Below are 11,313 nucleotides of genomic sequence, written 5' to 3' on the forward strand. Positions count from 1 at the left end.
AGGTGCGATTCAGGGGGAGGGCGTTATTTCAAGAGGGAAACCTGACTCCTACGGTGCGCAATAAAAGATGCTGAATTTTGTAATATCTCATTGGGAAAGGCGGTGGCGGTGCGCCGAGAAGGCGGAGGATGAGGTCCTTCGTTTCCTCGCAAAGAAACTAGCGCGCCAGAGAGATGATCTCTCTTTCTCCCTCTCTTTTCCTCTCTCTCTCTCTCTCTCTCTCTCTCTCTCTCTCTCTCTCTCTCGGTGTATACACACATGTCACGATTCTGTACATGCGCCGTAAGACTGTACGTATGTACTTCGCGAGATTCTGTTTACGCGCCGCGAATGATCGCGCCTCGTATAGAAATCGAAAGTAGATTCTTAAGATTCGCCATAAGTGGCAACCGATCGCTCGCGAGGACCTGTCCGTGCCCTATATGGATTCGTCGCGGATCCACCGATCTATCCTTCGGCCTATTCTTGATTATGACTCACACTCGGCGCCACTTTTCTCGCCGTCTCCGTGACGATTTAAGGAAAACAGAGCAGGTTTCCTCATTGATTTGTTTAACCTTCTTTTTTTTATCTCTTACAATTGTACAACGCGCTACTATTAGTAGTGCATATTTTAAATTTATGTTGCAGATTTATATTTTTGAGCTCTGCGTTTTCAAAAATGTATATTTCTAAAAATTACCTTTCAATTATTTTACAAAATTATTTTTGTGGGGTTTATATTTTCTAGGCAAGTTTACGTTTTAAAAATACAAAACCTTGAAAGTGTAAAACTTTAAAAGTATAAACAGTAGCGCTTAAAAATCATAATACGTAACAAAATACAATTTTTTGCTGACGAGAAATTTGCATGATAAAAACACTTCGTTTGTCATAGATTCCGCACAGTCCAGTCAAGGACGATGGCAATATATTTCTTTAGTATCTCTAGTCCTCATTCATTTTATTCTTATTCTTTGTTCTTTTAACTGCCGAACAAACATTACCGTTTTATCGCTCGAAAAAAAAGACGAAACGTGTCCGTGACTAATGACGGTGTCAATTCACTACTTTGTTACGCATGTTTTATGTGATGTAGCTTTCGAGATCTCGAGAGGATATGGAGTATCCTTGAACTACGACCATATCTTTCCTTCAAAAAAACTTCGATGAAATATTAGTAATAATTGATTATTAATATTATATTAATATATTACAGTATAATATTTTTTTATTTATTCTATTAATAATATAAGTTTTACAATTAATTAATAAAATGTATAATTTAAAATATGCAAAACAATTTAATCAAACTCAGACGGCATTATCAAAATTAGATTAATCAGATAATCTTCAGATGAAAGATGGTGTAATAATTCTCAGGGACAACTGCTGTCTCTACGATTATAATTCACGGATCGTTATGCCGACTCGACGGCGCAAGCGTTGTCAACGAGAAAATGCCAGACTTACGAGTCGCGCAGAGACCCGATCCGGTCATAAGCTACTTAATGTTGGATTAACTGTGCACGCTGCCGTCTGAACAGCTTGCGCTTGCTCGTGTGACACGGAATTAACAATCGGCAAACAGCTTATTTCGCTGCCCACTCTCGATCACCTGTTCGAAGGACGCGTCTCTATCAGCCAAGGCTGAATTTGGCTGGATCAAAAAGGATATGAATCCAAGGTTCCACATATTTTACACCCATAAAAATATTTAAAATATTCAAACATACAATTAAATAAATAATTAAAAATAAATGTGCATATACTTGTAAATTTTTATCAATTTTATTCTAATTTCTATAAAATCGGAAAAACTAAAATATAGAATTGAGAAATTTTCCGATTGTGGTATTTATTGATTAGATTAAATTTTAGATAATTGATGAAATTTCCTCGAGTCCCGATTGAGATTCAATTCCTTCTACTTCTAACTCACAAAACAACATTGGTTATTCTACTTTAAAGTATCAGAATAATATATTCCTATCACAATATCAATTCGCTTTTTTTCTACGATTGTCTGATTATCATACGTCAATCTAGCTTTCCGACAGCTAGGATATTTGCATCAATTGCAGCGCGGCCGATCCCTCCTCCTGCGTGGAGAAACTTCGCATTTAAGCGAAAGGAATTCAGGACAATGACTACTATAAGGTCTTATCGTTACGGCCGAGTGTTTCCATTCTCGTTTGAATTGCGCCGTGAATATTATTATGCCAACCGCATAAATTACGATATCGGTGGTACTGTAGGTGTTTTGCCGAATGTTTCAGTTTCGCGAAAGTGAAATGGCCGACGGATATATTTTCACTTGCTCGGGCGACACGCAAATATACTACTCAATAAACCTCGTGTGCTTTTCGTAAGCAAAATCGAGATAAACGTGCGGGGAATAAAGTGTTAATTTTACGAGAGTAAGTCCGTGTAGGTATTGACACGACACGCCATGAATCGAAGCTTGCAACACAGTGCGTGACAGTTCACACAAGACGTTCACACGGTACGAAATCACCAAGAAAATTATTAAATGTGATCTCCGTATAATTTACTGGTCGCGTAAGCAACTGAGTGATTAAACGCTAACAATAATTGAGCAACAACTTGCAGGGCCGGTGTTTCATGTTGCTCCTTTTGTTATCCATCTTCGTTTCTCTCCTTACCAGCGTGTCTACATCTTATTCCACCTGCATGGGTGCCGCAATATTTTCGTAAACGATCCGCGAAATGCTCTCGTCCGTATCTCCATGAAAAATCAGCCGCGCTCGTTAATATTCACGTTTTTACTTTTAATATCAATTTAATTTTATACGCAAAATGTTTTTGCAGTTGAGAAATTCGCGTCTGCGCTCGTCGTAAGCCGAAATGCTCTCGAGCGTAGCTCGGCTCGCGTTCGCACGATACGAATTCGCGGGAAACAAAACGGAACCGTACTTTCAATATCGCCTTCACCTGCGGAACGGCAGCGGACCGTTCGCCACACACATTGTCCGCTCTGTGCACACACGCACCTGTTTGCGGGCGCGCGTGAGTATACATTGCTCAGTACCGCTATCACGCCCGGTATCACGCGCGTCCCACGTCGACCGCGAAACACGTGTAGTGGCGAAGCGCAAACACGTCTAAAACCGTAGCCGCGTATCGGTATTTCCCGCTGAAGTCCATAACACCGAACAGACCGTGTGTGCCACGCCGCAATCGATGCTGACGCATGGTCCATGTTATTGCGGCGCACGTTCGCATAATACAATGCGCATTACAATGTGTGCGGTATCTTAGAAATGTTTAGAAACACTTTTCGTTCCGAGAAAGATAATGAATCGGAATTTAAAGAGAAACTTAATGTTCTTGCGAAAATGTATGATTATTGAGAATAAACAAGTTTTTTTTTTTTTTTTTTTTTTTTTTAATCGAGAGACTTAATTAAGAAATTTGATGCAAACAACGCGACAATTTTTTAATTCAAAAAGTTGACAAAAATTTTATTGTTTAGTACTTTATCTTTTATGCGTATTGTATATTGTAGAATTTTTATATCGAAAAATCGTACGGCGTTATGTTATGATTATCACACATTTTAAAGTGTTATGTGTTATGACTACTATATGTAGGTACTCGTCATTATTATTACTGTACACACACATACTGTATGCACACATACTAATAAGATTTTAATGCACACGCCGACTCAACGATATCCGACAAACATACAACCGCAAACATATGGTAAACCGCCAACGTGCACCGTGTATAAACAAGTATACGCTCTAGCATAGCTGCGATGATTCCGCGAAGAGAATTATTTGAAACTGATGTATGCGCTCACTTTGGTGCTCCATAATACTGATATAAATTTTTTAATTTCTTAATACAAAATATCGATTTCATAAATATATATTGTTGTAGCGTAACTATAATTAATAAAATTCAAAATATTTAAGCAACAAAGACTTTGAAAATAATTATCCAAGACTAAATCAAATCATTTTAATCGTAGTAATTATGGAATAATTACGATATTTGAAATAATTATATTACTTTTGAAATGTTCTAATTATTCTTTTACGTTCTTCTTTTTACTTTTCATTTCTTTCTTCATTGATGAAAAGAATGGAATGGCCTCGTCGGGCCCTATACGGTAGCCACGCCTCTGCCCGCGGTGCGGCATCGACAACGATGCGTATACACACATATGTATGTACACCTGCACCGAGAGCAGCTACGTGGTATTACACGACTGCGTCACGGTGAAAACGAAACCGATATCTCTGCGGGATCTGCGCCGGCCGGGGTCAGAGATCACCTACGCGGGGAATTGCTTTATTTAATAAGCCGCGGAGGAAGGACGTTAATAAAGCGGCCGGAGATAAATAATGTGGAAAGAGCCGAGCCCGTTCACGTGTCATGCCTCCACCTACCACTTCCCTCGCAACGTGAAGAACCCCGTCGTGGTCTTCGTCCCGATGCCTCAGTTAAGCAATTCAGTTGGCGACTAGGTATATGAAATCGCGGTGTCTCACTCATTACTTAGTATCGTCCCGCGGAATCAAAATTCCGCCTCGGACTCTCCGCGCAATCGCTTAAATTCTTTTATCATTGTATTACACTGTGGGAAAAAATTTCATGAATCTCATAAGCGCAGATCGCGAAACATTTATTAGTATTTATACGAGACTATCGAAGGAGACTTTATGTTCCCACTGGACTACAGAACCCATTAGAATTTTCTAATAAAATGAGCGTATGATTTATTAAACCGTGATAATTATTTCTCTCTATTTCTATCTCTGTTATACGTGCTTCAAATGTGCTGCGAAAGGTTACTTAATACGTCATTAAATTCTGGTTGGGAAAATTGAAACAATCTATCATGAAATGATCCGTGCCTCTGAAATGTCGTAAAGGATCTGTGAACGCGAGAATGGGAAAATGTAAGATAGTCGTTAACCCAGTGAACTTGACTACGCTTCACCGCTCTGCAGCACGCAAAGAGGTAACAATCTCGGAAAAGAAGATACATAATCTGAGAATCTATGCCAGTCGGCAAAAAGTTTTATTTCTCAAAATTACTTTTATTCATTATTGAAACGTCACTTTATAGTTAACTATGTATTTATTTTAAATATAAAATGTATTAAAAATATTATATTAATAAGCACTAAAGATATATTAATATTTGCAACAATATTTATGTACCAGATTTTGTACACCTGCATCTTATTAGCAACATTAATTGCTTTATTATTTACATAAGAAATGCGGATAAAATAATCTAATATTCCTCACTTTCGATTTTTCGTATCATGTGAGAACACCTTTACCTTCGACGGCATGGCGTATGAGTCGAAGGAACGACCTACCACGACCTCGCCCAACTCTCAATATCGCGTCTCTCGCCGCGCTCAGAACTCGTCTTAGGTCCACACCCACGTGATGTGTACACCGCAAGGTTGCCTCCTCCGGAATGAAAAGAACGCGAATTCTTCGGCTATAAATTCAGCGCGACGCGCTGCAGAATTTCGTTATCGTAGTGTTACTTGTATCACGTACTCGCGCTAACGATTTATGCGGCGAACGTAATTGTTTACGCGCTTATGCGCGCGTGGTTTTGCATTGCAAACGCGACGCGGTCGCAACGCAATGGTAGTTCATCATCGCAAATTTATTAATCGAAACTGCGGTTTCCGTAACTTCGGTTATTAATAGATTCTCACAGCTAAGCGATTATTGCTAAATGCATAATTAATGAAATTTGCACCAGTAGCAATAGCTAGTGAATATGCAGACCGAACGATGAATCAAATTATTAAATCAAATTCAAATTTGCGTAACTTATTCCTAAAAAAATATAGAGATGCAATGAAAATCAGGAGGCAAAAAAAACAAATAAACTAAGATTATTAGAAATAAAATATCTTTAAACAAAGTTTCAGTAGAAAATCAATTTTATCGAATTGAATCCCGTTCGCCTGCTGTTCATTGCTGTTTCAAGAATCATGCGCCAATAAAATACCACAGTCTGATTCTGCGGATCAGATACTTTCCTTCAATTATCGAAGCCAACATGTTGCACGCTTGAAAGCAAATGCGGCACAACGCTTTCCATTATTATACGCGACTGTCCTCTGCGAATCGGATTTAGGAAGGGATAACAACCGGTGGCCCATTGTTCGTTCACCTTATATATCAGCTCGGGCACATCTGCAGCGCGATAACACGACTCTCCCGTACGCACGCAAGAAAGTGATTACGACAAATTGCCGGTCAGCGAAATCACTTTGCAGCTCAGAGAATTTCGCCGCAGAGAAGCAAGAAGCGTGTGAGCATACACCGGCAAGCCTCTAAATGAATTAGAAACGCGTCGTTGTGCGTGGAAAGGTCAGAGGGTGATGGATCTCGCCACAGTGATGAAGAAAGATGCATTTTCAACGTAACGATGTTGCATATAGAAATTATTCCGCTTATGGATACGAACAAAGATTCATTCGACAAAAAGCGCGCATTGCGAAACAGATTAATCTAGATAGTAATAGATATAAATTCAAGCCGTAATTTATTTTAATTTATTGATGCATTAATCAAAATTAATATTTGACAAAGCTTATAGAAATTTATAGCAAAAAACACAGTAAATTATTTAAATGTAAAATTACTTTCTAAATGTAAAAAAATTTAATCAAAGTAATTTCTTTAATTAATCATTAATCATTGATCTTAGTTGATACTCCATAAGCGGCCAGTTTCGCTAAAAATAATTTAGTTGTTACATTTCGATTTTATGAAATTTGCCCTAATAATAGCAGAATTTATCTCGCACTAAACTCACTTGACGGCGCACAATTCTCATTCGCACTCGCACGCTTCGTCATTTCGTCACGCGGACAAGGCGGCAGAACGGCGAATAATAGTATAATTAAACACCGCAGAGCCGCGACCGCTTTGCAAAACCGCAACCGATTGATTTACAGTAGTCTATGGACAGTCCACGAGCCGCAGAACGTGCTCTCAGAATTCATTCTTGTCAGTGTGTTTCACAACTATCATTTACAACCATTTCATTTACTTATGAATCCTTCAAATTTTTATCACGACTGTCATAACAAAAATATGAAAGTATTAGTCTTTTTTTGAGCTACAAGCAACAAAAAATGAACGAATTATAACAAATTTTAAACTTTAAACGAAGAAAAGAAAGGATACAAATACTGTAAAACTGCTTCTGAACAAAATATCCGATTTAATTAATAAAAATTGATATATTAATCATAGAACCCATAAATAAAACGAGTATGATGACAGTTCTGGAACGCCGTATGCATGCAGCTCGCGCAAACTTACAATTAACCGTTGACATTTACTCTATTTCATGGCACTCTCCTTTTTTACGGCGCGAGTCCTTCGACTGTGCCATTTTTTTTTTTTTCCCCCTTTTTTTCTCTCCGTTTCTTTCCTTTCGTCGCGGCACGCATGAGAAGGTCGAGAAGGCGAGCGCGATCGGCATATACGTACACTATCTACGCATAGACACATCGGAGGGAAACGAGTTCGTGCGTCTCGAGATGCGAATTACTTGTTTTACGTGTTGACTGGAACTCCTTGAGAAGTTCGCTCGAGTTTTCGCGTAACGACAGCGGGTTCGGACGTCAACGGTGCCGAACGGGACCGGTTTACCTCCCACCACACATATTTATTTGCTAAACATCTTTCAACAATTTTTCATAAATTACTTCTATATGTTACAAATAATTTAAAAGGATTTTCTAGGATACATTTCTCTGTGATCAGTTTTGAGGTGTCTACATCGTCATTGATTATAAACTAAATTTTAAAAAATAATTCATAATTCAAACAATTAATGTTTTCCTTCTAAATTAAATGATATAATATTCTCCTCTATATTTTTAAATTTATCTATTGAATTAAAATTTCTGACTATAATTACGAATCTCGAATATATAAATGTTCAAAAGGGAGATAAATATGATTGAAAACTTGGTTTAATGATTAAATACCCGATACTGAAAATTATTCCGCCTCTCGTTACGCATACACGTTCCCGGCTCAGAAACTCGCTCTCGCACGAGTTTTCGCGCGTTGCCGACATGACGGCTTATGGAAGAGACAGGGTCGTAACAAACCGCGGAGTGGTTGTAACATCGTGCTACAGACTCGGCCGGAAGACCTGATACCGGGCGTGGTAAACGGCCCCGATAAGGAACGATAAACTCGTACCAATGACAGTGAGCTACGACTACACTGTGCTCGATGTAGTAACTCATCCGGAGATGGCACTCGACGTCGCGCGATTAATTGCCGCGATTAACAGTAATTAATAGAGTTGCTCCGGTAAGCGTGAGCAAGTGCCGTTCCCGTCGAACGTGCGATTTCTTTCCACGGGCATAAGTATGCGTGTACCTCGCATGTAGCGTGCTCGTACACGCGTAACTGAGACTCGACAGACTCTTGAAAATATCGACACTTTCACCCAGTCATTAAAGATATATAAATATCGATGCGCGATAATCAATCATTTAATCAATTCGTTTGTTCTTTATTTTCTTACTTAACACATAAATCAATCGTGGCAACTTACGTGTAATTCAAAAACTGGAAATACTTGAATATTAAAATCAATGAGTGCGCTTCACTGAAAAATTAATTTATTTTGAGATTCTGTTACAAAACAATTTTTAAATCTCTATTAACATAGTAAAATGGGAAAAACTAAATGGAAAATTATATTGTAATAAAGAATAAAACAAATATACGCGGATAATTCTCAGAAATACGACAGATATTTTAAAATGGTCGGAAGATTGTTTTAGAATTGTTAAAAATAACATGTATTTTTTATAATATTCGCATTTTTTTTCTTATACTCCCTCGGGTGCTCATTGAATTTACGAAGTAATTCGCGCAAGATATAGGCAGAGCTCAGCAGCCATATAAATAACCGACAATCATTATACTCTCGGAGGATCTCCGTGCCTGCGCGTGTATACATTCGCACTCGCGTACCGCGATGCCTTGCTGTTGCCGCACGTATAATTTCTCATTATGCAAATCCCGGGGGACTGTCCACGTGCGTGGTTACCGGCATCCCGACAATGAACATTATGAGATCGCTTCCGCGCTTTGAAGCGCGGCACCCTTGCGCCGTTTTTCCGTTTCGAGATCCGCGTCGCCGCTTCCGCCCGCCACCGGTATTCCACACGCGGAATTAATGGGTTAAGATTTAATAAGCAATTCCTCGTGTCATCGGCCTTAAGCGTTTCCCCAGGACATGACAATTAGCGCGAGATATAATTAAGGATAATGAGATTGACTGCGGAAAACACTGCAAGGTAAAAACGAGGGCTCATATATCAGACGTCCCGCCGTTTACTTTAACCGAAATGGCAATTTCAAGTTATCACATTACGCTGAATTAATGCGAAATTGATGATGATGATAAAAGATAATTTGAAAGATATTTAATAATTTAATAATCTGCGAAGATTAATAAACGTCATATTTCTTCGCAACATTGTATTTTTATGTAAAACAACCGAGATAAACGTTGTCGATGCGATTAAAAATAATTACCGCGGTATAATTATAATCCGCTATATAATCATGGTTAGATTTTAACCATTAATAATTACTATTAATGACTTATCATTTGATAGAGCAACATATTAAACATTTATGTGATCATGTTTGCAATAGAGTAGATGGTAATCCCGGCGAGATTGATATATATCCGTACTTCCGATATTTATCTGACTAGATGCTAGTGGAAATCTGAGAAAGTGGTCAGACATCTCTAAAGTATAACACTATCTTTTTATCGCAAGCATCGATCAAGTGAAGGCGGTTCCGTGCGCCCAATATACATATTAATTCATAAAATATAATACATAACTTAACAAAGCATATCCAAACCATAAAATTTAGTAATTCAAGATAAAAATAACATTGTTATACGAGAAAATTATTTTTTTTAATCAACATAATTAATGTAATTACTCTAAATTTAGTTAGTAAAATTTAAAATTAATTAACTCCAAATATATTTTATTTTATTTTATATCTTATTTTGTTATTTTATAAAATAATGTATAAAATACTTTTTATATCAAATGGTTTTTGCTTCACTTATATATTGCGGACATAAAATGTTGTCAGAAAAATAAAATATTAAACCCGTGTGGCCTCTATATAGCTATAAATTAATGACCATATGTCCTTGCGGTTTTCAAGGTAATAATTAGATGTACTTACGATCAACCCGACGGCGCATTCATCAACGAACGATATAAAGTTGCCCGTTGACAGATCATTAATATCTACTTTTATTCCGAAATGCCGAGATGAATGGTCGACCGATCTTTCGAGGAATTTCTGAATTTCGCATTAAGATTATTTCTCTTTTCTGTTGCAGGTATGCAAAAGGATTCTAAATACCACTATTTCCGCATGCCAGAATCATTCGCGGTGAGTGATTATTTCTTAGCAAATACTACTGCAAATAATTACGAATGTTCCACATTGCGTGTGATTACGCACAAGAATAATGAATGAATTCATTCAGCAATCGTTGTGCTTCAGATAAGTGTGCCATCAGCACACTACTTGGAAAATTAATATATATCATAAGTACATAGTTAAAAATGTTAACAAACACTCAGTGTCTGAATAAACATTAAAGAAATTTGCTACAAGAATAGAGACATCGCGATATCTCTCACGTTCTCTTGACAATCTCTTGCTCAATCTGTTTTCTAAGTATAGAACTGGTAATGTTTTACACTTCCAGTTTGATATGTAAAATAAACCTTGGAAATGGAGTACGGTAACGTTCTCGCGCGCCATATCGCGGTGACGAAGAAGGAGCGCGAAGTAGGTCGTTGTGACGTGTATCCTCGTTCTTGGGAATTTTAATCGTAACAGTTTCTTTGTCATCGTGCTCGCGCTTCGACAGCTGTTCCTTCGGCGCGTCGATCGCGTATATACGTACATACGTGGGCATCAACTTGTCCCAGGCCGGCGCGGAGAGCACTCCGGAGGTGACTCCATCTCGAAAGGAATGTCGTTCGCGAAGGCGCGCGTGGGTCTACAAAATATATCAGTATGTGCGTTCGCGCGAGCCCACGCTTTCCATCCCGCGCGGATACGCATCGCGCCGAGCCGGCAGCTTCTTAGCGTGAGAGTACCGACGCGACATCGTGCCGTACCGCACTTGCAAAACCGTCGCAATTTCTTGCGCAAATTCACTCTCGTCATTTCCCCGAAAGCGCATTGAAAGCAGATTGTGAAATCTGTCAAAGTGTCAACCTGTCAATTTCGCGC

At 38.4% G+C, this 11,313-nt stretch overlaps 1 protein-coding gene across 1 annotated transcript in view; it reads left to right on the plus strand.

The window, feature by feature from the left end:
• Positions 1-11,313, plus strand: part of blo (bloated) — a 110,125-nt gene that overhangs the window by 47,257 nt on the left and 51,555 nt on the right. The window lies entirely within an intron of this gene.

Source organism: Linepithema humile, chromosome 6, assembly GCF_040581485.1.
Source record: "Linepithema humile isolate Giens D197 chromosome 6, Lhum_UNIL_v1.0, whole genome shotgun sequence".
Classification (NCBI taxonomy): Eukaryota; Metazoa; Arthropoda; class Insecta; order Hymenoptera; family Formicidae; genus Linepithema; species Linepithema humile.